The sequence below is a fragment of the Arvicanthis niloticus genome, chromosome 1, assembly GCF_011762505.2.
Source record: "Arvicanthis niloticus isolate mArvNil1 chromosome 1, mArvNil1.pat.X, whole genome shotgun sequence".
Lineage (NCBI taxonomy): Eukaryota > Metazoa > Chordata > Mammalia > Rodentia > Muridae > Arvicanthis > Arvicanthis niloticus.
This window is the reverse complement of record NC_047658.1, coordinates 91,359,096-91,386,401: the sequence shown is the minus strand read 5'-3', so window position 1 is coordinate 91,386,401 and position 27,306 is coordinate 91,359,096. Positions and strand designations below refer to the sequence as shown.

The window sequence follows — 27,306 nt, the reverse complement described above, 5'->3', positions numbered from 1 at the left end:
TGTACAGGGATAGATGAATAAACCGCTTGAAGAAGAACACGGTGCCGTTGCCTTATTCTGCAGGTCGGACGTGGGTAGCAACAACAAAATGTCATCTACAAAAAAATTCTTAATAATTTTAAAAAATAGTAAAGAAATAATTTCTATCTAAGTCCATAACCACCAGCTTAGAATGCCTTCCGGTGGCTTGATCTAAACAGGAGAGCAGCAAAAGTCAGGCAACAGGTACACATAAAGGTTTGCACCGTAAGGTCATCTGAACATGATGGGAGAGGAAAGGAATCCAATGACCTTTTTGACCCCAAAATATTGTGAAAATGAAATATTTTTGCTTTCCCTGGTCCCTAAATGAAGTCAGCTAGAAGGAAACCAGATATCAAGTGCCATTCAAAAACACCCCAAAATACAGACTGAAGAAATCTGCCCATGATAGGCTCAAAGGAGAGTACTTGAGAAGAGTTGGGGGGAAGAAGGGCCTCTAAGCCAGAAAGTGAGCATTAGCCATTAGTTCTTAACTGAATCCCTCATTCTTCACTTCCTCCATAGATGATGATAAGAACAAGCTGTTGTCCTAGTTAGGGCAACCAGCTATGATAAAACACCCTAACCAAAACCAGCTTGAGGAGGGAAAGGGTTTACTTCAGCTTACAATCCACAGCATACTCCATCACTGTTGGAAGTCAGGACAGGAATTCAACCAGGAGGAACATGGAGGCAGGAAGTGAAGCAGAGCCCATGGAGTTCTGCTTACAGACTTGTCCCTTATATTTGCTCAATCTGTTTCTTATAGCAAGCAGGACCATCTCTCCAAGAAGGACACCTCCCAAATGAAGTGAGCCCTCATACATCACTCAAGAAAATGCCCCATAGATCTGACCACAGTCCTGTGTGGTGGGGGCATTTTCTCAACTAAGAATTCCCCTCTTTCCAAATGTCTCTAGTTTGGTCAAGTTGATATAAAAACTAGCCAGCACAGCTGTTTAATACATTAGAGACACCTAGAGTCTCCATGTCTCCTTAGCTATGAATGGCAGAGGCTTTTCATATGAATTTCCCCTACCTTGGTTATACATGGCTATATTCTGATTCCAGTGTAATTAGCATTTACAGTCCATGGCACCTCTGGGCCTGGATCACCTCCCTAGTGTGCTTTTTCATTCTATGCTGACAAACACACCATTTCAACTGCGTCGTTTAAGCAGCCAGTTCAAAGTCTACTGTCATTTTAGCTCCATATTGTCAAACAGGTGGATTATAAATGTGGTACCTGAAGGAAACGTTTCCCCAAATAGCAGAAGCATAGACTTTATTATTTATAATTATTTTTTTTGTTAGATTTGTACAAATGTTCCTGTTGCTAGCAAGCCTCTGGCTAAATACAAATTAAAACACTTTTGAATGTATGAAGAGAGCCGTGGTGTTGTTTTAATTACCCATTGGGGGACGCCAGACAGCAGAGATGTATTCATTTCCTTCTTTGCTTGTATAATGCAACTGTCTGCTTAGGGATATGAACCTCCCGTCTGCCGTTGATGACACAGACTGCCTGGCTACATAATCCATCTTTATGTGATTTCAGCATCAAGTGCACCTAGCACACGGGCGGGGGCCAAAAACAACAAAGCTAAAAGGAAACTTCATTTGGCCATACTTTTGGGAACGTGGGACCCACCATCCCTTCATAGGACATCCACTATTGTTTGTCAGAGCGTGCTGTTCTCTTCTCTTTGAAGACTTCATGGAGTAGCGATTCTGAGTCTCCATCCTGGGACCACAACACACCAGTTCTCTTCTTCCTTTGACTTCTGACTCTCCTGATTCATTAGTCCCATGGATATAAAAAAGGTCTTTAATGCCTCTCTTCATCAGTTCGGTAGCGGTCACATGGGACCACTATGGATCAGTGACATGGGTACAAGATTCTTCTTACTGTTAGGGACTTGGGGTATGGTGCTCTATATGTGGTACACAATTGATCCGTCCACCAATCACTGAGAAGCATAATACCACACTCACTCATAAAAGCTATTTTCAGGATAAAATGTGGAGATGATACTTCAAATATATAAAGAATCCACAAATACAAAAGTGGGTTAGAACAGCCAGTGTCCTCTAGCTTGTGCAGAGAATTAGACTGATTCATACTGTAAGGTATATCTGCCGCTGTCCCTCTGGCAGGTGACACTTAGCAAGCATGGAGAGTTTTGATGTTCAAACAAAGATAGGGGAAGAAAACTTGCTCTGGAGGGAAAAAAAGCTTGTTAAAAAAAAATTAAGGGATGATATGCATTTTACATATGAAAGGATAATATAGTGGATCCAATAGACCTGCCACTCAGCTGCTGAGGCAAGGGGCATAGAAAATGCAGTAGGTAAGGGAGGATTCAGAGGAGTTGGGAAAGGGGAAAACATGACCAAAATATATCATATAAAGAATTTAAATAAAATCTATGTAAAAATAATAATAAAACAAATCTCTGCTGTGACAAAGCCTTTGGTGATGCTTCCTCCTGACACATCCCTCCCCTACTCTAGTTCTCTACCTATATAATTCATCTCTATAACTATATGTCAATACACACATACTGTGTGTTTGTGATAGTTAGCCTTAATTGCCAACTTAACAGAATCTAGAACCACCTTGTAAACTGGGCCTCGGGAATGTTTGTCAGGCGTTATCATGATTATATTAATTGACGTAGGAAGATCCATCTTATGGATGAAGATGGGTGAGAGATACCCTAGACTGTATAAAAAATCTTACCCAGACACTTGAATGAATCCTCTTGCTTCCTGACTCTGGGCACAATGTGCCCTGCTGCTTCAAGTCCTTCATTCCGGGATTCACACCCCTATGATGACACTGTACCCGGATCGTGAGCTGAAACAAACCATTTCTCCTTTAACCTGCTTCCTTGTTGATCTTTGTTGATTCGATTTTAGCCTATGAATAAAAGTAACTAAGACACTAACAGTTATATGCTTTTAAAATGATAATATAGATAGAAGTATCCCTGCTTGGACTTTGAGACAATTTTATTTTCTTTTAATTCAGAGTTTCATTCATGTACCCATGTGTTTTGCTCCTTTTATGGTGTTTCTGAAATGTAACCAGGGCCGGATAAGGTCTTGTTTGCTGCTGAACAGTGACATTGGATGAACACATCACCACAATTCACCAGTAATGAAACAAAAGACTGCTTCATTTAACAACCTTTCAGAATCTTTTATGCCTCAACATCAAGAGTTTCTCTAGGCTAGTAATTCTCATAAGTTTATTGGGGTCTCCTGAATAAAGGGAGACCTTCTAAGGTACTGAACACCACAGCCTTTCTAATTCAGTAAGTCTGAAACAAAAGCCAAAAATCTCTGCCACTTTAGCAAGATCCCAGTTGCTACACTGGGGAGTGATTTGCCCCACTCAGATGCTCGCCTGAAATCTGACTTGTGTTAGAGAGATGACAGGGGCCAGTCGACCTTCTATCTCTGTGACAGAATGCTTCACAAAAACAGGCCAAGAGGAGGAAAGACACATTTTGTTCCAAATATTCAGAACTCAGTGGAACATAGTAGATACGTCTATTCTGGACTGAGGTGGCATCAAAGGGTAACACCAAGATGGTGACATCATAGGAAAAAGCTACTCTCCCCAGGTAGACAGAAAACAGATTAAGGAGAGGGCACCTGGGACCAGGATAGCATTCGAAGGCCAATGCCCTAGGTCCCACTTCCTCAACTGTTCTACCTTCTGAAGTTTCTTGTATCTGCCAAAAACAACATTCCATCAACTGAGAACCAAGGTTTACAACCAGGAAGCTGTGAGGTGCTTCATATTCAAAACATGCCATAAGATTTAACAAGAGGACTGGGTTGTTGAAAGGCTTAAGGGCTCTCTGCAGGGACTAGGTTCATGCTCTCCCATGGTTAGGGCATGCTTGTCCTTTCTGCCACTGGAGTAACCACACTACTGGCTTGTGGTGAGGCTGCTGCATTAGGTTCTGTCTGTTGCATTCACATGCACTTCCTTTCTGCCTCCCACCACATGATCAGGCACTTCCTTAAACATGCTTTTGGCTCTAGAAGGAAAATAAATCGCTTTTCCAGCCAGGAAGTGACGGCACATGCCTAAAAGCCCAGCACTCAGGAGCAGAGGCAGGTAGATCTCAAGGCCAGCCTGGGTTTATAGATTGAGATCTAGGACTGATAGGATTACATGGAAAAAACACTGTCTCTCAAAAGTCCAAAATATATAAATAGATAGACAAACAGACAAATCTTTCTTCTCTATAAATTATCCAGTCTTGGACATTTTGAAAAGAGATTAGAAAGCAGTTGTTGCTGATGTGGCTGGTCTAAGAGCTGCTCGCAGTGACCATTGTTTCAGGATCCATGCTAGAGGAGAAGTATATTTTATGAAGGATAAATACCCAGAGCTTTACAAAACACCACCCATGAATCATTTTGCCAAGGAGCCTAAACTGGAATGTTAGGTGCTCCATTCTCTAAATTCTCACCCACTCTATAGAAGCATCTTTTCCAAAGTTGCGCTTAGTCTTCCCCACTAGGAAATAAAATTTCCATGCTTATCAGACCCAGCATACAACATCTTGGGAAGATGTAATAAATGGATGGTATGGTTGGCTCGGTGTCCTAACTCCTCTGCAGCAATCCAACACTGGGGAGGAAAAGGCTTGAGTCTGTGAAGAAAGAACTAAAATTCCTTCTATAAACAGGGGTTCTCAGTGACTTTACTTATTAATTCCTCACATTATAAGCTCTTTGCTCTCAGTCATCCTCTGTAAATCCAAAGTGAAGGTCACTTCTCCTCCCTCTCCCCATGGGATTCATATGACAGGACTGCAAAACCCAACCAGATTGTACTTCCACTATGAGCCACACACTCAGTCTTGCTCCATTTTCACCGTGTCTGTGCTGCTGTAGGCATCACTTTTTTTCAGTCATTGCTCAATGGTCACAACAGGGTGGCAATAGCTCTGGGTGGCTTGAGCACTCTTCTAAAGTCTCTACACAGAGCCACTCCTGCACCTGTCATTGTGTTCAAGTCATGGCTGCGCACTCTCATCATTAATAGATAAAGGTATAGAAGTTACACCATGTGTAATAAAATCCAGATTAGACCCAACACCAGGGTCAACCGTCCTCTCTTTCTGGAGAACAGTCAATAGCTGTTGTTTCCTTCCTTCACACGCAGCAGGATTCCCACTTCAGGGGAAATTCAACTCAGCATTGTTTCTATGATTCTGCTGATATTATTCCCGAGGATCCCAACATTATGAAGGCAGGAAACTACAGAGAATTATTTGAACAACACATTTTATTTCTAGAGGAAACTAGTTTGGTTCAGTGGCTCAAATCTTAACAGGAAGGCTGTTAAGGAGGGCTGAAAATAAAACATGAATTTATTTGGAAAACATATTTCCTGGCTCGCCTCTGTCAATCAGATGGTCTATTCGTGCATGCCTGCATCTAATGGCTGTGAACTTTAAGTAAACAGAGGCCTTCCACAGCCAGTCAGGATCACTGCAGCATGGGTCATTCACACGCAGGAGCTGTTGCCTCCCTGAATCTTATTCTTTGTTTGAGGAGCTATGGAGAGAGAGTCTTTGCTGCAAATTGTGCTACAAGAAAGATGAATGATCATCAAATTTACAGCTCTGGAAAATTTAAAAAATGGATAAAGAAAAGATATTAATATCCTTTCTAAGGTAATCAGTCGTACTTTTTGTTTGGCAAAAAAAAATTGCCCACTGTTTATGGTTGTATGCAAAGATATATGTTAATGCCAAGGCTGCACAGTCATAGCCTTGCATCCAAGTATTTGTGGAAAATAACATGCCAAACATTTTAAACCTCTTCCTCATATAAAACACAGAGATTTATAAATATACAGCACCTTGTTCTTAAAACATTTATTGTAATTTTATGCAATGCAAATCACATTAGAATAAATTATTTCTTGCTAAAATGGCAAAGTCAGCAAAATTACAGAGAGAATAAAGTTCCCAGCTATTGTGTGCTCTTCAGTTACATCAAAATGAGATGACACACTTCTGGATGACACCCAGGGATGCTGTTTGTCAGGAGGCCCCAGGCTGTTCAGTCAGCCCAGGGACCCTCTGCTCTGATGGCCTTCTGATCTTGCTTTTGCTGATGATCCTTTCAAAGCAAACTTTTCCAGTCAATTGACAGGGAAGACCTTTAGCCATGATATTTTTAAAGTGTGACAGTCAACCCTGATGACTAAAGGGTATGACTGAAACACTTCTAAGTAACTGATAACCAGTCCTAATATGGAAAACTGCATATGACTAAAGAGTCATAAATACTCTAACCATAACCTCCCTCATGTCTCAAGAGTGTCGCTGAACACCCACTCTGTGCCAGATCAGAATATTCATGGAAATAGAGCCCATGTTCTTGTGGGATTTACTCTCAAGGTGAGTAGGACTAATAAGCACACAAACAGGGATAAAGATTGAAAGTCAGAGAGTGACAGTGATGTGTCTGCCACAGGTGGGTAGTTAGAGAGTGCTCTGCTTGAAGTAAAACTTAAAGGGGAAATACAGCTCAACATACACAGATAAAAGGCAAAGTAAACAAAACACCAGCAAAGCAAAAGGCTAAAGAAAGAATGGTCATGGTTGATGTTTGGGTGACAGAAACACACAGAGGAAAGAGAACAGGTATAAGCCAGGTTGGCTGGTGTCCCTGAAAGCCACAGAGATGGAGTTTAGCTTTTATTACAAAATAGATGGGAAGTTACTGTTTAAACAAGACACATATACTGGGAGATGTCCATGCTTCAGAAAGTAGAATGGGAATCAATCTTTAAGGTTATCACTACTCTGAGTAAGAGATGAAGGCAGGTTTTCACTGGCTACCAGGTAGTAGATCTACAAACAGGAAGCCCCATTCCAGCATTGAAAGCTAGGGAGACAGACCTTATTGACAGGCTGAAGGTTGAAAGGAAAAGAAAGAAGAAAACAGTGAGACATGGCATGTGCCTATAGTCCTAGCATGTGCCTGTAGTCCCTAGTATGTGCCTACAGTCCTAGAACTCAGGAAGCTTAGGCAGGAGAGTCTCACCTAAGAAACTGAACAGTGTGGGCTACATAAAGAGTTCAAAATGAGTCAGGGTGGGATGAGAGGAAGGGAAGGGTTCTGACATCACTTTGTTTCATTGTCTAATGTCAGCAGGTAAGGAGTCAGGTTCCATCTCCTAAGGAAGTAGATGTACAGGAATCAGAGCAGCCATTTTCTGACACTAACATTTCTACATGTAAAGACCATATCTCCCACTGAGTAAGAATGAACTCAGAGAAGTGGTTGGAGAGCCAGATGTGCAAATCTGAGGCATTAAGAAGAAAAACTCTGCAGGTCAGTATGTTGGTCCATTAGAGTCTGCACCTGAGGTATCACTGTTATTTCAAAAAGCTCCCCTAAAGAATCACCCAACAACCTGTGTTCCTAGAAACATTCAGTTCCTGTGAGCATACCAATCATTTGTGACTATTTAATGAACAATGTCAATGTGTAAACCATTTCAGAAAACATGTCCACATTCACTCTATGTCTGTTTCAAAAATGTACAACTTTTAGTGCTTAATTCATAAAATTTAATATTGGAGCAGAGGGAGGAAAAACCTGTGGTTGAATGTTCTCTACTAAAATTATGCTGAAATGTAAATTTCTGTTGGATTATATGGAAAGCCTTGAGCATTTGGGAGTCCAGCCAGAGAGTGACTAGGTATGGTATTGGCGTGTGTCTGTGTGTGTGTGTGTGTGGTGTGGTGTGTTTGATTTATATCAAAGCAAGCTCTCAAAAACTCTTTCTGTCTCAACAGCAATGTTCTGCACTGCCTCAGAAACTTCCTAGATCATCCTGCCGCAAGAAACTTCTCACCAGACAGGGCTTCTCCAACCAGAACCTCTAGAACGATGAGCTGAATACAATTTTTACTCTTTAAGGAAGACACAGATTTGTGGTATTCAGTCATAACAACAGAAAGCGACGACAACAAGGTGATTCTTCCACCCACAGAGTAGAGACGCTGCATGCATACAATGTGGGCAAGCGGAGACACATGATACCTCCATTGGAGATACTTCAAGCAAGCAATCTTCATCGAGATGACAACTTGTGCAGAAGCCGAGAAGACAAGAGAGGGTGACGTGAGAAAGAAAAGCAGTGCAGTTGTGAGCTGTGCCCTGAGTGAAGATTCACAACGGTTTTGATTGTGTTTTCAGCTAACAGTTTTTCTCAGTGTTCTAAGCAGTAAGGGAATAACTTGATTTCCTCAACTGAGCCCGCCCCCACTTCCCTGAGGGAAGCTCACTTAAGAGTATCATGAATACTCCTGCCTCTGCCTATCTCTTCTTTATGTGTCCCAAGAAAACGAAGTGATTTTCCTGGCTGCCAAATTTAGAGACAATGTCCTTTGTCTTCTTCAAAGCAAGCTGTCTACAAAATAGAGAATTACTCTCATCCTTCAGTCAAGTTCCCATGAGGACAAGCTTAACCCAACCTAGTGTCCTCTGTACCAAGGTGATTCAATCAGATTCCCTACTTTCTCACAGTGAACCTTAGTCCCCTCAGTCAGTTATAAAGATGGCATGTGAGCCTCATCAATCTGCCACTCCTTGATCTTCATACAGAATTCTGGCAAAAATCAAGAGTGGTATTCATGGCCCACCTGCTCAACATTGGGAGTTCAAGGGGTGCTTTCAAATTCATTTCATGTCATTCTAATACTTTTTACCTAAACAGACCACCTACAGAATGAGAAACTGATACCCGATAACACTAACTATGAGTCCAAGTTCACAAAACTAACTAGAGACAAAAGGCTTGAATCCAAGTCTCTAAGTCTGAAACACAGCCAAAGTGATGGCTTTACTAAGTGCCAGTCCCATTTTTTCAACAACTTTCCTTATTTCAGTAACTTTTACACAGGTGTATAGTTAGGAGGAAATGAGAAAATTTGGCTTGTAGCATGCCAGATTCCCCTTAAGATAAATGTGCAGATTAAAAACAGTTTAAAAACTAAAGGGAAAATGAGAGGAAACTAAAGGCAGCAGGGTTGATATTTTTATGCTAAAAACTGGGTTTTGGTATTTTAAGTCCACCCAATACCTGTAGTAAAAAAGTGACTGACCAAGACAGTCTCAGTCTTGTTTATGAACTGAAAAAATGGGGAGAGGCTGAGAGCTTTTGGGGCTACTTGGTAAGAATCTGACATGGCCTAAGGACAAGGAAATGGACTGCTTGGCAGGAATATGACATTGGCCAAGGACAAGGAAGTGGACTTCAGGCAGGAATCTGAATTTAGGCTAGAACAAAGAAGTCATTTCAGGCAGGAATCTAAATCTTAGGCTAGAACAAAGAAGTAACTTCAGGCAGGAATCTAAATTTTAGGCTAGAACAAGGAAGTAGGCTTCAGACATGAAAATAACTTTGGGCTAGGACAGGGAAGTAGGCTCAGATATTTTGGTCATCCTGATAAGCCATTAGAAACAGTGATCATGGGAATGTGTTCAGGGAGCTTTGTGTATTGCCTTCCTTGTTCTTTGACTATTTATGTTTATTATCTTGCTTGTTCCTTGACTATTTATTTGCATGTATTGTATTGCTAGACCCTCAACCTAGAACTGACCTTAATATTTGCATGTAATTAAAATGGTATAAAAGCAAAAAGGAGGATGGGGGATGGGATAGGGGTTTTCTAGTAAAGGGAAATGGAAAAAGAAGATAGCATCTGAAATGTAAATAAAAAGAAAGTGATTTACACCAAAGTCAAACAATAACAAGCCTTGCTTTTACTTATTTTTTTTTTTTGGTATGGATCTCATTTTAATGTTAATTATTCTGGAATTTAACAGTAAAGGAAAAAATCTTCCAAGGGATTTAGGGAGCTGTGCTTTATTTCAACCTGTCAGCAAGGACTGTGGCTGCCCCTGGCCCATATACAGAAACTGGGGTGCAAATTATAGTCACCCTGATAATTGTTTGAACCCAGGATTTGAAAAGTCCAAGACTCGTGCCTCACATGGAAGATGAGCTGATCCTGTACTTCTGAAGCAAGAAGTAAGCTCCATCTTAGAACTATGGATGTGGCCCCAGAGGTAACTTGCATGTGACCCCACACGGAGATGGAAAAAAAGCCTGAGTTCATGGCTAACATGGATCCCACTGGCTTTCTGATTCTGGGTTCTCGTGTCTCATTCCTGCTGGGTTTCCAGTTCCTGGTGCCAACCTCTTAACAATTCTGGCTCTATCTCTTATTAACTCCCAGTTTATATATGTGATCTTTTTTGTCCTGCTTTCCTTAGCTCAGTTATGTGATCTCTTCCTTCCACTTAAAGGCATGCCAACAAACAGGGCTTTTTGCTGGATTGGAGGCAACCCAACAAATCATCACTGTCTGGAAGATGTCATGTCCTGGGAGGTTTGAAAAGGGCAAGCCTGTCTTTGCTTTATAAAGAGATAACTCCTCTCATGGGAATTATACAGCACAAAAGGTATTCTGATTACCTGAGAAACCCTGAATACAGTCATCCCCTCTGCATCCCCAGCCCTTTGTTCTCTACCTCACCTGTGTACCCACCCGTTCACTTACTGGACTAGGCTTCTTGTCACTAGCTCCTGGGAATTTCCCCTTCCTTTTACTTCCTACTCTTGCAGGCTCGTGTCCCTCTCTGGATACATTCAGTCCATGCTCCTTAATCTAGCAAAGCTTTTGATATCGTTGCCACCTCAACCTGTAGAGTGAAAAATTATAAAAATCATTTTATAAAATGTATATAGGCTTTTCTTTAGGCCTCACTTTAAAGGACATGGAAAATTTTCTCTGAAGCAAGCTAAAAATGTAGACTGGACGGTTTCAGGAACCGGCTAAACCACAAAGGGGAGAAAGGAATGCAAGTCATCTAGGTGGTGCTGAGATACTAGTATCCACGATGACAGGACAGGGCTGAGTCTGGAGCAACTGAGAAGTAGTTGAGCAAGTGACAGGGTAAGGCCACAATGACAGGGCAAGGTCACAATGACAGGACAAGACCACATTTTTGAGAAGTATGAGTATACAGAGTGTTTTCCACATGACCCTGACTCACTTAGTTTGGATTCCTTTGGGGTTCTCTGCTATTTTTATGTTATATTTCCTTAGCAACCCCTCACTCCCTCCTCACTCTCCTGGCTTATGGTTTTCCCCTTTTAAAAAGCCCCTCAGCCAGCCGGTCTTTGTCAATTCAAGCTCCTTCGTGGGCAAACGAATTGACCATTAGCCGGCTAACTCTCCTGAATAAAGCCTCTGCTGTTTGCATCCAGATTCAGTCGGTGTCTTGTGAGTTTTTGGGTGGCCATGACTTCCCAAGACTTGCGTGAGGGTCTCCCCGGAAAGGGGGTCTTCAAACCCTTGCTACTCTTGCCAGGTGAAATGTCCTACCCTTAGCTGACCATACCCTCCCCTTTTCTTTGTGTCATACACTGAACTATGTCTCTCTGAAATTCAGAGTTGACGTTCACAAATACTTTAGAATGTGCCTGCATTGGAGTCAGAAGGCTAAGAGGTAATGAAGGATCCAATATGGTATGACTGCTATCTTCATTAAAAAGATGACACAGGAACACACACACCCTCACACGGATATGAAGACACACAGGGAAGAGGGTTTTCTATGAGCCAAGAATGGAACCCCTCAGAAGAAATGAATTAGTCAACATATGGCTCTGGCTTTCTAGCTTCCAGAATGGTAAAGCTGTGAATTCCCACAGCTGAAGCCAGTCAATATGCAGTTCTTTGTTACACTGCTGCCATACACATTCCCTGGAGCTACACAGAAGGGTATATGGGGTAGGTAGCATCACTATGAATTTAGACTGCCAGCCCTCGCTAGGCCATTGGTGCTGCCCAGGAGGCGTACTGCTACTGTCCTGACAACCTACATATCCACTCCCCAAATGACTATTTCTAGCCTTTTATGGTGCCTTCATATCTCCAGATGCACCTACATTCTGTTTCCTATTCCTTCTCAATGGCATATTCACTCTACTTTAGAACCGTGCAAAGGCTACTGGCATCCTTTCAACTTCCTACCCAATATCTACAATCCCAAAAGTGTGCCTTGCTTTCTGTCACCTGTGTGCTCACTCCCACCTCCCTTAACTCTACCTTCTTAAAACCTCTCCTCTAACTGAAGCCATCCCACTTCCATCAGGTTATTCCCAGCAGTGTTTAAAAAGTATTCAAGTCCCCTCTGGGTTATCTCAATATATCAATATAAAATAGGTACTATCTGAGCTGCCCATAATGAGTGCCATTTACAAGTGCTAGACACATGCCTGGAATACCACAGACACGCATGATCTCACTTGAATTTCAATCACAGGGGCTTTTGACATGCATATAAAGATAAGAGCATGTCACAGATTGTTCAGGTAAAAAATAGGAAATAAGTATTTCTTTTCCCAGTAGGTAGTAAAGGAGTTTAAAATCTTTATTTTGATCCCTACACTCTGGCTCTCTGGTACAGGCTGTGTTGATGAGACCCCAAGAGAATAAAATAAGTTGCTTGTCACATAAGAGGCTGAAATAAGTTCTACAACACAGGATGGGTGATGATATTTGCAGCGCTTCCAATGTTTTACATACAGAAATTGTCACTATAAATACAGGGCTTTGTCTGTTAAGGTGCAGGACCTCTATACACCACATGACAAGAATATGCAGAAAAGGCAAATTCAAGTGCCGTCTCAGGACAGCACATAGAGAGGAGGCTGCCCCTGGAGCATGACTGTAAGCAAGCACACCTGTGATTGCAAACATTACAAAGGAGTCACCAGTTCCTCAGGCCAGAGGCCATCATGAGAGAAACAGCTTCTGAGTCCCCAGCCTTCATCACAAGAGCCAAGAGGCAGACATAGCACATCACAACAGAATGCAGAGCTCTTCCAGTTACTCACATGAACAAGGCAGGTGGCATGCATAATTCAGTCCATCAGCACACTGGACAGAGCCAGCTGAGTCCAGTTCCAGATATCCTGGATGCTCGGGGTACACTAAGGAAGAACCAACACTGAATCTGAAGTATCTCAAACAGACTCATGCTTTGAGCACCTCTTCTCTGGCAGACGGTGCTATTTTGCCAATCTGTGGGTAAGGTAAGAGGTGAGACTTGGCTCGAGAAGGTTAGTTGGTAGCAGGTTGCATCTGGATATATGCCTTAACCACTTCCTGTAATGCTCTCTGATCACTGTTCTACTAGCATGTAAACAACCTCTGCTACATGCTCCCACTTCGATGAAATGATCTCTGTAGTGTCTTGCCTGCCATGATGGACTGAAACCCCCTGAAACTGTGAGCCAAAATGTACCTTTCCCTCCTTTAGTTGATTCTGTCAGGTATTTGATCAATCACAAAAACACAAACATAAATAATATGGGCAACATGTCAAGAACTTATAGTCACCTCAATACAGTGTTCTTCACTACTTTACTCCATTCTTGTCTCTTTCCAAGTGAACTACATGTCATCTTACCCAAATTTTCTGATGTTCTATACACTGATATGAATTTAATGTTTTTGCACTTTTTTAAATAAGAAAAACAGAGCAGTAACCTTTGAAGAAATTTCTCTAAAGCCATTAATCCAACAAATAAAAATATATAATTGTTTAGAGGGAAATTGAAACAAAGTGGAGTAGTTTGATAAGCTGTTATATTTCCTGTCATTCATATTCCTTCGCCTTTTAGACAGACAAGCAGCCATATCCAAACAATGGAGTGACATACACAAAGTCTTCTTTTGTCTATAAGAAACTGAAACTATTTTATTTTGAAAATCAAAGTCATGAGGGAAGCCTAGAGCAGAAAATACAGTTGTAAGGATACTCCTAAATAAAAAGAATCTTCTAGACTTACAAATGTATTCCTTGAGATAACACAGACTAGGTTGCATAATCTGCCCTAGATAAAAAAAGGGCTAGATTATAGTCATCCACTTACCCAGTGGGCAGATGTCCCAAAGGTCCAAGCTGATTTCTGAACCCACAGGTAACACCAATATAACATAAGACAATCGTTCAAACTATGAAATACCCTCAGACCTGGAATTGTGTGAGTATCAGCATAATGTTGCATCTGGACATAAATGTATCAGAAATGTAGAGAGGGCATAAAACCAAAACCAGGAATCTATAAAGATGGTCTCTCTGAGACTTCAGAAGCACTGAGCAAGGGACACATCAGTCTTAATGTCACAAAGGGACTCAGCTGTAAGTGCCTCACTCAAAGCAGCTGTAAAGTGTGCAGACAAGGTGACAATATCACATAAAAATATGGTGACCCAGAAATATAGAAAACAAATGGACCCAAAGGTAGAAGAATTGCTATGTAAAGAGTTCTTATAAGTCAATGAAGAAAATGTATATAGAAGAAAGTCAGCAAAGCACATGAAGAGAGTTATCAACTCCCCTAAAAATGCAAACTTCAGGACCATATTCAGCATCACAAAAAGATATCCTAAAAATCCAAAAGCACAAAATATAATACACTTGTTTTTCTGGGCCAGCAAGATGGCTCAGTATTTAAAGGTATTGCTGACAAGGCTCACAACACCAGTTTGATTCCTGGGCCCACATGGTAGAAGGAGAGAACCAAACCCCACAAATTGCTCTCTAAACACCACCCATACGTCATGGCATATGTGTCCCCTACAAATTAATTATAAATTAAAAATACAATTTGAAAAATTATTTTCTAAAACATACAAAAATAATTATAACTTCTAGTTTTAAAGGCAAGAAAAAATTAATTTTCTTCAACTTTGCTGATAGCTGTATTGTGATGAAAACTTTCTAGGATATATATATATATATATATATATATATATATATATATATATATATATATATCAAAAACCCTGAAGAAGTTAACTATTTATCAGTTGCATTCAGCTGAACTGTTTCCAATCCTAATGTTCAACAGCATGCCAAACAAGTCAATATAAAGTTAATCAGATAAATAAAAGTGTGTCAGTCAAAGAAGGTCAAAAGACCCCCTAGTGTGCCCAATTCCTTAGCTATTGGGCATTGGATCAGTCTCACCTTCTTAGATCCCCTAAGGAGGTTTCTCCACAGTCAATGGCTTAGACATAACACAGATGGTCTATGAGGAATCAGCAGAGATTTGCCCATTTTTTACCCAGTCTGTGACACAAAAACATCACAAGCTGGTGTAACAGGGGAACAGTATATTTCTAAGAATCTAAACATGGGGCAGGCATCTTAACCCTCTACTCCTGGGTATTTTCTTAGGCCTCTAGGCCATGATCAGACACACTAGTGAATGCTGAATCTATTAGCTGGATCTGTTTCTCCTACAAACAGCCACCCATGATGTTTCTGAAAGACATCTCTCCCATTATTAAAGAGTCTTTGTCTTATGAATGACAAATCACTTCCTCCAGAGCATCCCCAGAGCATGTGTCTAGTGGAGTTGAAATTTCATCTAGGGCCACAGTCAGTGAGTGATTGCTGGATTCCATGGATTGATGGCCCTAGAGCCACCAGCACAAAACTGATAGGCCATTCATTTTTGCAGGCAGAAATGGGCTCAACACACCTCCTGAATTAAGAGGAAAAAAGACCATACCTTTCAGGAAAAAAAGTGGCCTCTGAATGCACTGTTCTTAATATAAAGCTGTCTCTCTGCAAGCCAGATATATGTCAATATAAACTGCACAGGGCTGCAATGAGACTGGGACAACTATGGCTTGGGACAGCTGTTGAGCAAACTTGGCTCAAAATGCAATAGATTGGTAATTACATAATAATATCACATGCATGTATGTACAAGTCATAGTCTTTTCACAATAGACAAGGTATGTCTATTGTGGTTCCAGGCTTCTGGGTGTTCTCTAAGGATACCACCTACAGACCTGCTCTCCTGCTGTTTTTTAGCTATAACATCCCTAAAAGAACACCCAGCAGCTCTTGGGATGATCTTTAGCACTGAAAAAGGAAAAAGCACCTATGTGTTTTCTAATGTTCCCAGTTCTTCATTAAAGATCTTCATAGATATTCCATTTAGTCCTGACTCATGATAATCCAACACTGGTCCTTTTTGGACAATAAGAACACAAAGAATGTATTAAAGAGGATTGTTTCACTTTGGTGACAATTAGACACTTAGAGTATTGTAGTCTACTCAAGATGCTAAAAATTCACAAGCAGAGAAGATTGTCAGTCACAGAAACTTACTTGCTGCAGATTAGAGCTGAGCATCCCAAGATCAAGGTGCCAAGGGTCTGTGTCTGGAGAGGGACAATTTCTGGGCTTACAGATGGGGCCTTTTAGCTGTATCCTCACATCACAGGTGAATGCTGGTCTGATCTATCCCTAAAAGGACACTAAACTCCTGAGGAGCCTCCTATCACCCAATCACCCCTGACACCATCACACTAGGGATTAAGTTTAAAGTTTGAATTTAGAGAGATTGAAAATTTCCCACCACACAGCTCATACCTCAAACATCATTAGCTTTACATCTTTCAAAGTCTTTAACAAGTGTTACACCATGTGTAACACAAAACACCTTCCCCAGGTCCATGTTTACTTGTAAAGGAAGCTGGGCTACAACAGGTGCACTGACAACCTTGAGATGATGACCGCCAGTGTGAAGATGGGAGTTTTATCACTTCTAAGTTCTAGGTCCATGATACATATCTTGTTTCTTGCCTTCACAGACCATGCAACCTGATAAGGAAAGAGCATAAGTAGATAGTGTCATAGATATAAAATTATAAACCACAGTGATAATAGCTCTGTCTGCATCTCTATACTAGAAACACAGCTAAGTAAGGCATGGTTCACCATATCTGAGAAATATCTAACATCCAGTAAAAATGAAGCTGTATAAATACAGCTAATTACCTAAAATACTTATTTAATGTATGTCAATAGAAGAAAAGAAAATGTTGGGTGGGACAGATTGTAAAAAAAAAAAAAATCCTGTTTCTATCAAAAAAAAAAGAACAATGCAAGGGCGCAGGGCTCAAGCTTCTGGCTGCTGGGTATCACCAAACTTCTGGCTGCTGGGTATCACCAAGCTTCTGGCTGCTGGGTACCATCGCCTCTTTTCTAGGACAACCTTTTTTTCTGCTGCTTCACCCCTAGCACAGGAGTGGGCCAAATATGACCCACTGTGTATTGCTGCAACCTGTTGTGGTACTATGAATTGAACCAAGGACCTCTCACATGCTGGACATGTGCTGTATCACTGAGCTACCTTCTCAAACCTGCAAATAAAATTTTATGGAAGCACAGATATGCCCATTAATTTACATGCATTCAATGGCTGCTTTTTCCTCAATAGTGCAATAGAGTGAGAGGCAGCAGTGGAGATAACACAACCCCCAAAGGCTGAAATGTTTACCATATGACCTTTTATTAAAAGTATAGTCATGTTCTGTACTAGTCTGCCCCAGGAATTTGGAGATTCACATTTTGAAATTGCAGTTTAATAAACAAAGCACTTAGTGTGTGCCACTTTGCAAAGCAGTTTTCAAACTGCCTTTTTTTTTCATAGCATGCATTTTTCATTTTATTCCTTCAGGAGCTCTGTAGGTTGTGTGATTACCCATATTTGCACTTGAGGAAACTGAGGCATAAATTTAGAAGACTTGCCTAGAAAGTTCCTAGAAAACTAAGAAACTAAGACACCAGCAGCACTAATTTCAATAAACTTTGTGATTCAGTTTTGCTTCTTCAAACATTAAGTCATAAGGCAACTCCCAAGTCAACTTGAAGTCTTGTAATTCTGCCAAGGACACAGATAATGAGTGACATTAACTAGACTAGACATCAGCTGAAAAGAAAATAATACAGCCAGGGCAAACCAAGTGTCTGGGGAAATCCTGAGGCTTCAGATGGTCAAAGATATCAACCCTGTCGGGAGTAAGTAGATTAAATAGGAGTTTCTGCATAGGGTAAAAGGAGAGTTCTTGTCTGACCTTTGGTACCTAGGAACTTTAGAAGGAATACAAGCAAGTTCAGAATGAAGGCATGTAGCTTGCTAAATTGAGGGAAATGTTCACTCAAAGTAGTGGTTCATAACACTGAAGTGCCATGCCATGTAAAGCTGGGGGTAAGACTTAAGAAGTTAGTACATCACAGGCCCATGTTTAGCTTTTTGCTCTGGTCATGGCCAAGTATTGCAGATTGGTGTGTCTATATGCACATATGGATAACATTTTAAAATTAATTCCTTTCTTTTTTTCCTCCTTATATTGTAATTAGGGTGTTATATTGACTTTTTAATTCTGCATATGTACTGGTCATATTATATCTGTGCTTCACATTTTAAGTAATATTAAACTTTTTTTATGAAAATGGACCCTGGATTAAATGGCTCAGAAGATCAGATTGGCAAATTCAAAGAGTAAGGGGAAGAGCATGAGTCTAGAGTTTGAGAGAAGGCAAGGAGAAGAGCTACAGGGCTGGGGTGAGACAAATCGGCCTACAAAGATGTCAAAGTCTTCATATACACACACACACAGTCTTTTTGATCAAGAAAATGATGAAGATGAAGTTTTAACTAACCCCATATATCTATGGTGCACATTCAATGTTCATGTGATCCCATGTTCATTTGTATTTAAGTGGTACTTTCATTTCTGATTATACACAGTCATCAGAATTGTACATGCGAGGACCTATAATGTCTTGTACCATCCTTCTTGGACAGAACTCAATATTTCATGATGGAGAGCATGTAGACGTGTTTAAAAGCAGAAAACAGAATGTCCTGGCCAGAAAGATCATGAGACACTTCTCCCCCTTCATCAGCAGGAGGTCATGTTTCTTGCTTCCTCGTCCACACAGTTCAGACATTCTTTTAACCACCTGTGGATGGGGTCTCAAAACTGCATAGATGTCATGGAACTCACATTATCAGGTTTAATCAAGGAGGTCCTTGAGGTGTAAATGTTCCCAGGACATTTCACTCACAGAACAAATGAACTATTCCTGAGAATAAACTATGCAAAGCTCAGACCTTGAACCCACTCTAACAAAAGGCTATTCCTCTGTATTTTGCATGGCATAGTGAATGTATAACTCTATGGACTGGGTAAGGTCTAACTACACCAGTGTTTACTAGAAATCCTTGCATTGCCAACAGACTTTCCTTATGTTACTACAACGTGGCAACAGTAGATACTAGAAAGATGGGACCACACTGTGGTCAGGGTACAGCTCCTGGACACATGCTTTAACACTTCCCAGATATGTGAACAGGTGACCCAGATCTAAGTTTATCTCTATGAAATGGCTCTGCAGCATAAGTAATTTTCTGTCTTTACCTTTCTTATTTAATTTTCTACTCTATTCTGTAATGAATTTTACTGCTGTATAGTTTCCATATAATAAAAGACAAAGCCATTATACATTTAGCATGATAGGTTTTGACAACCATGTACTTAGGAGTTACTTCCACAAAAAAAAAAAAAAAAAAAAAAACAAGTTATAAAGCAAAGCCATTGCCTTAGAAATTCCTTTGTGTTTCTTCCAGACCAACTTCTTGACTGCCAGAGACAACTGGCTTCTATCAACCATAGAAAAACAAGATCAAGATCACACTAAAAAATTATCAGTTTTGTCTGGATAATGCTCTTTTAAATTTTTTTTTGAGAATTTAAAAATGGTTACTGTTTTTGCCTTTCATGCATGATATCATGTGTAGTACTGCCCTTTCTGATATAGCTGTCAATGGTTCCTCGAATGAACATGTGTCACAATTTTTTGATCATTTATCTTTTTAAATATTATTTATTTATTATTATTTATATGAATACATTGTAGCTGTCTTCAGACACACATCAGGAGAATTCATCAATTCAATTCCTAGAAACCATGTGGTTGCTAGGGATTGGACTCAGAACCTCTGGAAAAGCAGTCAGCGTTCTTAACCACTGAGCCATCTCTCCAGTCTTTAATCATTTATCTTAATATGTGGATTGCTTTCAGGTTTGGGTTTTTATAAAGCTATCATGCACATTTTTAAAGAAGTCATCTTGTAGATACGAGACCACATTTCTCTTAAGTAAAGTATCTGGCAGTGGTATTTCTGGTTCATTGGGTAAACGTAGGTAAAATTTTATAAGAAATTAACAAACAGTTCTTTAACACAGCATGCCGTTGGACATATCCCATAAGCAAGGCAGTGTTCCAACTCTGGCTGTGGCCCCCACATCCTAACACTTGCTTTCATAATTTATAGCTTTTACCATTGTAAAGGAGATAGCATAGGATTTCTTGGTGGTTTTAATTTAGGTTTCCTTGGTGAGTAATTCTATTAACTTGTTTTTAATCTACTTCCTATGTCTGTATAGTTCTCCTCTCTCTTCCTCTCTCTCTCTCTCTCTCTCTCTCTCTCTCTCTCTCTCTCTCTCTCTCTCTCTCTCTTTCTCTCTCAAAATGCCTGCCCAAGACTTCTGCCCACTTTAATGTTCCTGTGTGTTTGGGTTGTAGGAATGTGAGCATCTGATAAATATTATGGACAGGGGTTCTTTGTCAGATACATGTACAGAGGATATTGTTTTTCCAGTCTATGGGTTGAGTCATTTACAAAACTATACCAACCTGAATGTATTGTTACATGAACCAAGAAAATAATCATTGTTAGTAACTTAACATTACACCTGAAAACTCTAGAACAAAAAGAAAAAATAATTAGCAAAAAGAATAGAGAGCAAGAAAGAATCAAACTCAATAATGAAATCAATAAAATACAAACAAACCAACACAAAAAATACAAAGAATCAATGAAAGGAAGAGTTGTTTCTTTGAGAAAATCAATACAATTGACAAATTCTTAAACAAATTAACTAAAATGTAGAGGAGAAGTTTCAAATTAACCTAGTTAGAGATAAAAAGGGGAACAGTATCAAAAGACACAGGATATCCAGAGAATCATAAGAACATATTTTTAAAAACTATACCGCACGAAAAAATTTAAAAGTCATAGATAATTTTTATATATATATATATATATATATATATATATATATATATATATATATGTGTGTGTGTGTGTGTGTGTGTGTGTGTGTGTGTGTGTGTGTTTATTATGTATATGTTGAATATATATATATCACCTAACAAAATTAAATTGTGATAAAATAAACAATTTAAACAGACTAGTAACCTCTAGTAAAATAGAAACACTAATTAAAAGCCCCCAAACAAAAATGTCCCAGGGCCAGATGGTTTTAGTGTAGAATTCTACCTGAGTTTCAATGAAGAATTAATGCCAACACTCCTCAAATCATTCCACAAAATAAAAATAGAAGGGACACTGCCGGATTCTTTCTACAAGGTCACAGGCACCATAATACCTTTACAAAGAAAAAGAATTGCAGCCAAAATTCCATTATGAACATAGATACAAAAACTCTCAATAAAATACTTGCAAGCAGAATCCAAGAACACATTTTAAAAAAAAGATTATCTACCCACCATGATCAAGTAGGCTCCAGCCCAGGGAGACATAGATGGCTCAACATATGTAAACCAATACATATAATCCACCATTAAAATATATTGAAAGACAAAATCCATGTGATCATCTCTTATGTGCAGAAAAGGCCTTTGACAAAACATTCTTCATGATAAAAGTTCTAGAGAGATTAGGGATACAAGGGACACACGTCAACATAATAAGTGTGATTTACCAATTCACTGTAGCCAAAATGAAAGTGAGAGTCCACAGTGGACAAGTAGCTTTACCCACAGAACATAATAAATCACATATTTAAATGCACATAGGCTAAGAATTTATATTTCATAGCCTGGGCTCTCTTAAGAACCTGTGCCACTGAATGGAAGTGTGTAGCAGTGGGGAATGGGGAACTAGGGGTAGCCTTTAGAAAGTCCCAGATACCAGGAAAGCAAGAGGCTCCTGGGACCCAACATGGATAAAATACCCTACAAAGGGGAAAAAGAACCTGTAGAAACCATATCTAGAGTTTAGACATGGCCCTTGGTTCAGGTGTGGGGCCACCCACCCATCACAAAAATATTAACCCAGAATTGCTCCTGGCTAAAGGAAGTGCAGGGACAAAGAGTGGAGCAGAGACTGAAGGAAAACCCATCCAGAGACTGACCCATGTAGGAATCCATCCCATCTGCAGACATCAAACCCAGACACTATTGCTGATGCCAAAAAGCACTTGCTGACAGGAGCCTGGTATACCTGTCCCCTGCGAGGGTCTGCCAGAGCCTGACCAATACAGATGTGGATGCTCACAGTCAACCATAGGATTGACCCTGTGGACTCCAATGGATGAATTAGGGAAAGGACTGAAGGAGCTGAAGGGGTTTACAACCCCATAGGAAGAATAACAATATCAACCAATCAGGACCCCCAGAACTCCCAGGGACTAAACCACCAACCAAAGAGTACACATGGAGGGACCTACGGCTCCAGCTGCATATGAAGCAAAGGATTGCCTTATCTGGCACCAATGGGAGGGGAGCCCCTTGGTTCTGTGGAGGTTCAATGCCCGATCATAGGGTAATGCTAAGGCAGTGATTCAGAAGTGGGTAGGTTGATGGGTGGGTGAGGGAGCACCCTCAGAGAAGCAGGGGTTGGGGAAAGGGGATAGGGGTTTGCAGAAAGAAAACTGGTAAGGGGGATAACACTTGAAATATACATAAATAAAACAGCCAATAAGAACAAGAACCTGTGTCACAGAAAGTGAACACTAAAGGTTTTTTGACATTTTGTTCATGGGCATTTGGAATGATGTTAGAACTTTGTTTTTTGTTTAATGTTAGCATTGTGACTCTCTAGGACAGCCATTCTTTGCCAAGGGTCAAATTTATCTCCCAGTGGTGTTTGACAATGTCTAAATACACTTTTGGTTGTCATGACTCATGGGACAACTGGCATTGACCAAGGATACTGCTAAACATCCTTTTAAGCACAGGAAAGTTCCACAGAAAAGATATTTGGTCCAAAGTATCAATAGTACTTTGAGGAGAAACATAAATTTCATAGGGAAAGAAAAATAAGATAATGAATTCCTGGCCAGCCTGGGTGACACAATGAGACTCTGCCTCAAAAAGAGCCAAGGAGGAAGGAAGGGAGGAAAAGATTCAGCAGTAGAAAGCAGGTAAGGTGGGAGGGAGGAAGGAAGATATATTCATTCCCTCAAGATGAAAGTAACTTAGGACTCAAACCATACTTGAAATTACTTCAAAACCTTCATGTTAAATAACATAATTATTTATTATTATTGTTTAAGCCAGAGACTTTACCACTTTCCACCAACTATTCCTTAATTAATAAGACTGTCATCCTTTTCATTTTTGAGCTAAGAAGCTGAAAATTAAAGAAACTAAATGATCTGTTTGGTAATGAAGCTTATATTTAAGATAAACTCTGTCTCCCGTAGAAAATCCACGCACTTTCTAGTAAGCTTTTCTCCTTCTTATAAAAATGTTCAAGTCAATGCTAAAGAAAATAAATGAAGAATGAAGAAAACTTAATTAAAAACTATATGATGCATAATTTATACAACCAGGGGGCGAGCGCAGCGTGAGGAAGTGAGATCTGTTCTATCTTTCATTGATGTTCGTGCTTGATTTTAACTTCCTTGGGCACTCAGGAATGTCTCCTGAAAGCCTACATTATATATGAGACACTGTGTTAGAAATGCAAAATTAATGAGCAAAGAATGGCCATAAGTTTGCACCCCAAATAAAGCAACTGCAAAGAATGTGGCAAACCTGACACTGCTGGAAGAAAGACTACACAGGGACAACACTGCAGCTCAGCCTAAGAGTATATTCAGCAAATGACTTGCCTACTAGACAAAATCAGCTGGCGTATAACAGGTATGGGTAACACGATACAGTACATAGACTATACATACCACTAAACAATCATCAAGCCAACTGTGTCTAGGAGTGTAGCATAAACTTCAACAAATTTAAAGAGCTATGGATACATTGCTAGGATGTGCCAGAGCAGGGACAGGAGGAGACCCCAGGGTGTTATGGGAGCAACTCTAGCTGAGACTCTTAGCAGTGGGGGATATGGCTTCTGAAATGGACATTTCTTATAGCCAGGCAGGACTCCCAGTGGAGGGATAAGGAAGGTAACCCACCAACAAAACCTTCAACCCAAAATGTGTTCTGCCTACAAGATATGTAGGGATAAAGAGCAGAGACAGAGGGAATGGCAAACTAATGACTAGCCAGAACTGAGATCATCCCATGGGCAAGAACCAGTCTCTGACAGCATTAATGACACTCTGCCATGCTTGCAGAAAAGAGCCTAGCATAATTGTCTTTCTGAAAGGCAACACCCAGCAACCAATGGAAAGAGATTCAGAGACCCATAGACAAACATTAGATAGAGCTGTGGGAGTCTTGTGGAAGAGTCATGTGAATAATTGAGGGACCCAAAGAGGATAGGGACTGAAGACCAAAAGAGTCAACTAACCTGGACCCTTGGGGGGGGGTCTCAGAGACTGAACCACCAACCAAAGAGAGAGCATGGGCTAGACCCCTCCACACACACATAGGTAGTAGATGTGTAGCTTGGTCTTTATGTAGGTCCCCCAACAACTGGAGTGGCGGCTGTCCCTGAACTTGCTGTCTGCCTGTGGATCCCATGCCCATAAGTGTGCTGCCTTGTCTGACCTCAGTGGGAGAGGATTGGCCTATTTCTGCAATAACTTGATGTGCCAGGGTGGGGAGTTGATATGGGAGGGGCTCCCCCTTCTCAAAAGAGAAGGGGGGCAGGAATGGGGGAGGAGCTGTATGAGGGGGGTCTAGGAGGAGGAGGACTGATATTGAGATGTAAAGTGAATGAATAAATAATTTTTTAAAACAGAATTATATGAACTATTTCCTTTGACCACAATGAATTTAAACTAAATCTCAGTAAAAGGAAGAACTTAAACAGTGGAATCAAACATCAAATTTCTAAATGATTCATGGATTCAAGAAAAAAAAATTTTAAGAAAATTAAAATAATCCCCCCACACTTAAATAATAATGAAAGTAAAACATTTCAAACTACATAAAGTGCAGTTAATATGGAGCTGATGGGGAATTTGTCCAGCACTGTGGGTTTTTTTAACTTTAAAAATGAGGAGGACTATCTAAGTTATACCCTATACCTTCTGATCTAAGAGATTCTAATCTAAGAGCCCAGCCTACTTTATCCTCCTGCAGCAAATGGGAATCCCAGTTTCCTCTCCTTAGGTCCACATACCTATGTCCCCAAAAAACTTCTTACACCATGCCCCAAGAGGGGAATAAACTTCTCACTTGTCCTAAGACTAGTCCTCTGAACTAGGTAAATTCCTCCATTGAAAAGAAAAAACATTGAAGGAGGAAAAGAGGAAAGATAGAGAACAAGAACCCAATCAACAAACGACTTCAGAGGCAAAAGTCCCAGCCAGAAACAAAAGAGCATGAAAATCCAAGACAAGATGTCCCTTTCACAAAGCATTAATCCCATAATAACGGAATTCAAAATAAACAACCAACAAAACTTCCAGACAAATAATTCAGAAGAATGACTGAAAACCTAGCCAACTAACTAGGGCTAGTGAGGTCGTGGATCTTAGAGGTGAAGCTACAACCACCACTTTACTAAGTTATTGTACCCCCTAACTACATTTAAGTATTTATTCTTACACCCACACGTAATTGTAACCCTCACCCCCTCATCAAGGAAACTTTTATGTGCTATAGCTGGAGACTATCACAGAAAACCACAATCAATCAAAATGCAGAGTTGTGGAGCCTAGTCATAACTGATGCATCTACATATAACTCCCACACCTAAGGCTAGGGGATCCTTGTTGAAGAGGAGGAAAGATTGTAAGAGCCATAGGTACAGGGAGACTGATGTCAGATTGTGTTTCCCAGAAATACCCGATGGTACACCCACAAAGTCTCATCAACCTATCTGCCTACACATCACCTGAGCAAGCATAAAACCAACAGACATGCTAACATGGATGTGGGGATCCCAGGAGATTCAGCCCTAAACAAAGAACTATAAGCAACTAAGGAATGATAAGAGCAAAAGAAATAGTCTTTCCCAGAAAGGAGCACACCAAGTTGTTATCTAATACCAAATAGACCCTGTCCTCCACCCTTCCCACCCACCCCCTCACTCAAAAACTGTATGCTAAAGGAATTTATGACTTCCAAGCCAGCTGTACAGAATATACTGGAAGGAATACTTTGGTGTAAAGAAAAAAAAAAGCAAAAAGATCACAGGGGAAAAATAAACAATAGCAGAAAAATCAATCAAAGCATCATAAAATCAACAACAGGACAGGAATTAATATACAACTTTCAATAAAAACTCTTACTACTCTTACTATTAGTGGATTCCCCAATAAAGATACACAGTCTACCAGATTAAATTAAAAAAGCAAGACATACCTTTTTGCTACCTCTAAAAATTATACCTATTTTTAACAATACACATCAAGACAAATTGAAGTAAAAAACAACTTGGTGTAGCTTTTCCAAAATTTGAAATAAAGTGGCCTTCAAACTAAATCTAATAAGGAAAAGGAATCTTACTCCATACTTGTTATAGAAACAATTCATCAAGAGGATATTACAAATCTAAACATTTACAAATCAAAGACACGAGTATCAGGTTTCATAAAATAAATATTAGCTCTAAAACCACAGACTAACCCCAAAACATAAACAGTGGGAGACTTCCGTACTCCATTCTCACCAATAGTCAGATCATCCTAACAAACATCAAACAGAAACACTGAAGTTTAATGACATCATAAATCAGAGGAACTTTCCATGCAAACACAGATTGCACATTTCTCCTCAGCAGCTCCTGGAACTTTTGCCAAAATTCACCATATATTAGAACACAAAGTAAATCTCAACAAACTTAGGAAAATTAAAATAACATTCTCCATTCCCTTTGAATGCAAAGGAATTAAGCTAGAAACCAATACCACCAGGAATAGATCTACAGAAAGTTCATAAACTCATGGAGACTAAAAAGACTTTTGAATGATAATTAAACCAAAAATTAAATAAATAAGAAGGAAATTTAAAAATTCCCAGAACTGAGTGAAAATAAAAACACAACACATCAAAATCTACAGGAAACAATAATAGCAATCCTACAAGGGATTTCTTTAGAGCTACATGCCTATATCAAAAAATTTATTGAAAGATTTCAGATTAATAGCTAAGATGCCTATGAAGTTCTCAGAAAACAAG

At 40.0% G+C, this 27,306-nt stretch overlaps 1 protein-coding gene across 1 annotated transcript in view; it reads right to left on the bottom strand.

Moving 5' to 3' along the window:
- Hs3st4 (heparan sulfate-glucosamine 3-sulfotransferase 4) overlaps nucleotides 1–27,306 on the bottom strand; it is a 382,005-nt gene that overhangs the window by 249,304 nt on the left and 105,395 nt on the right. The gene's annotated exons all lie outside the window — the stretch shown is intronic.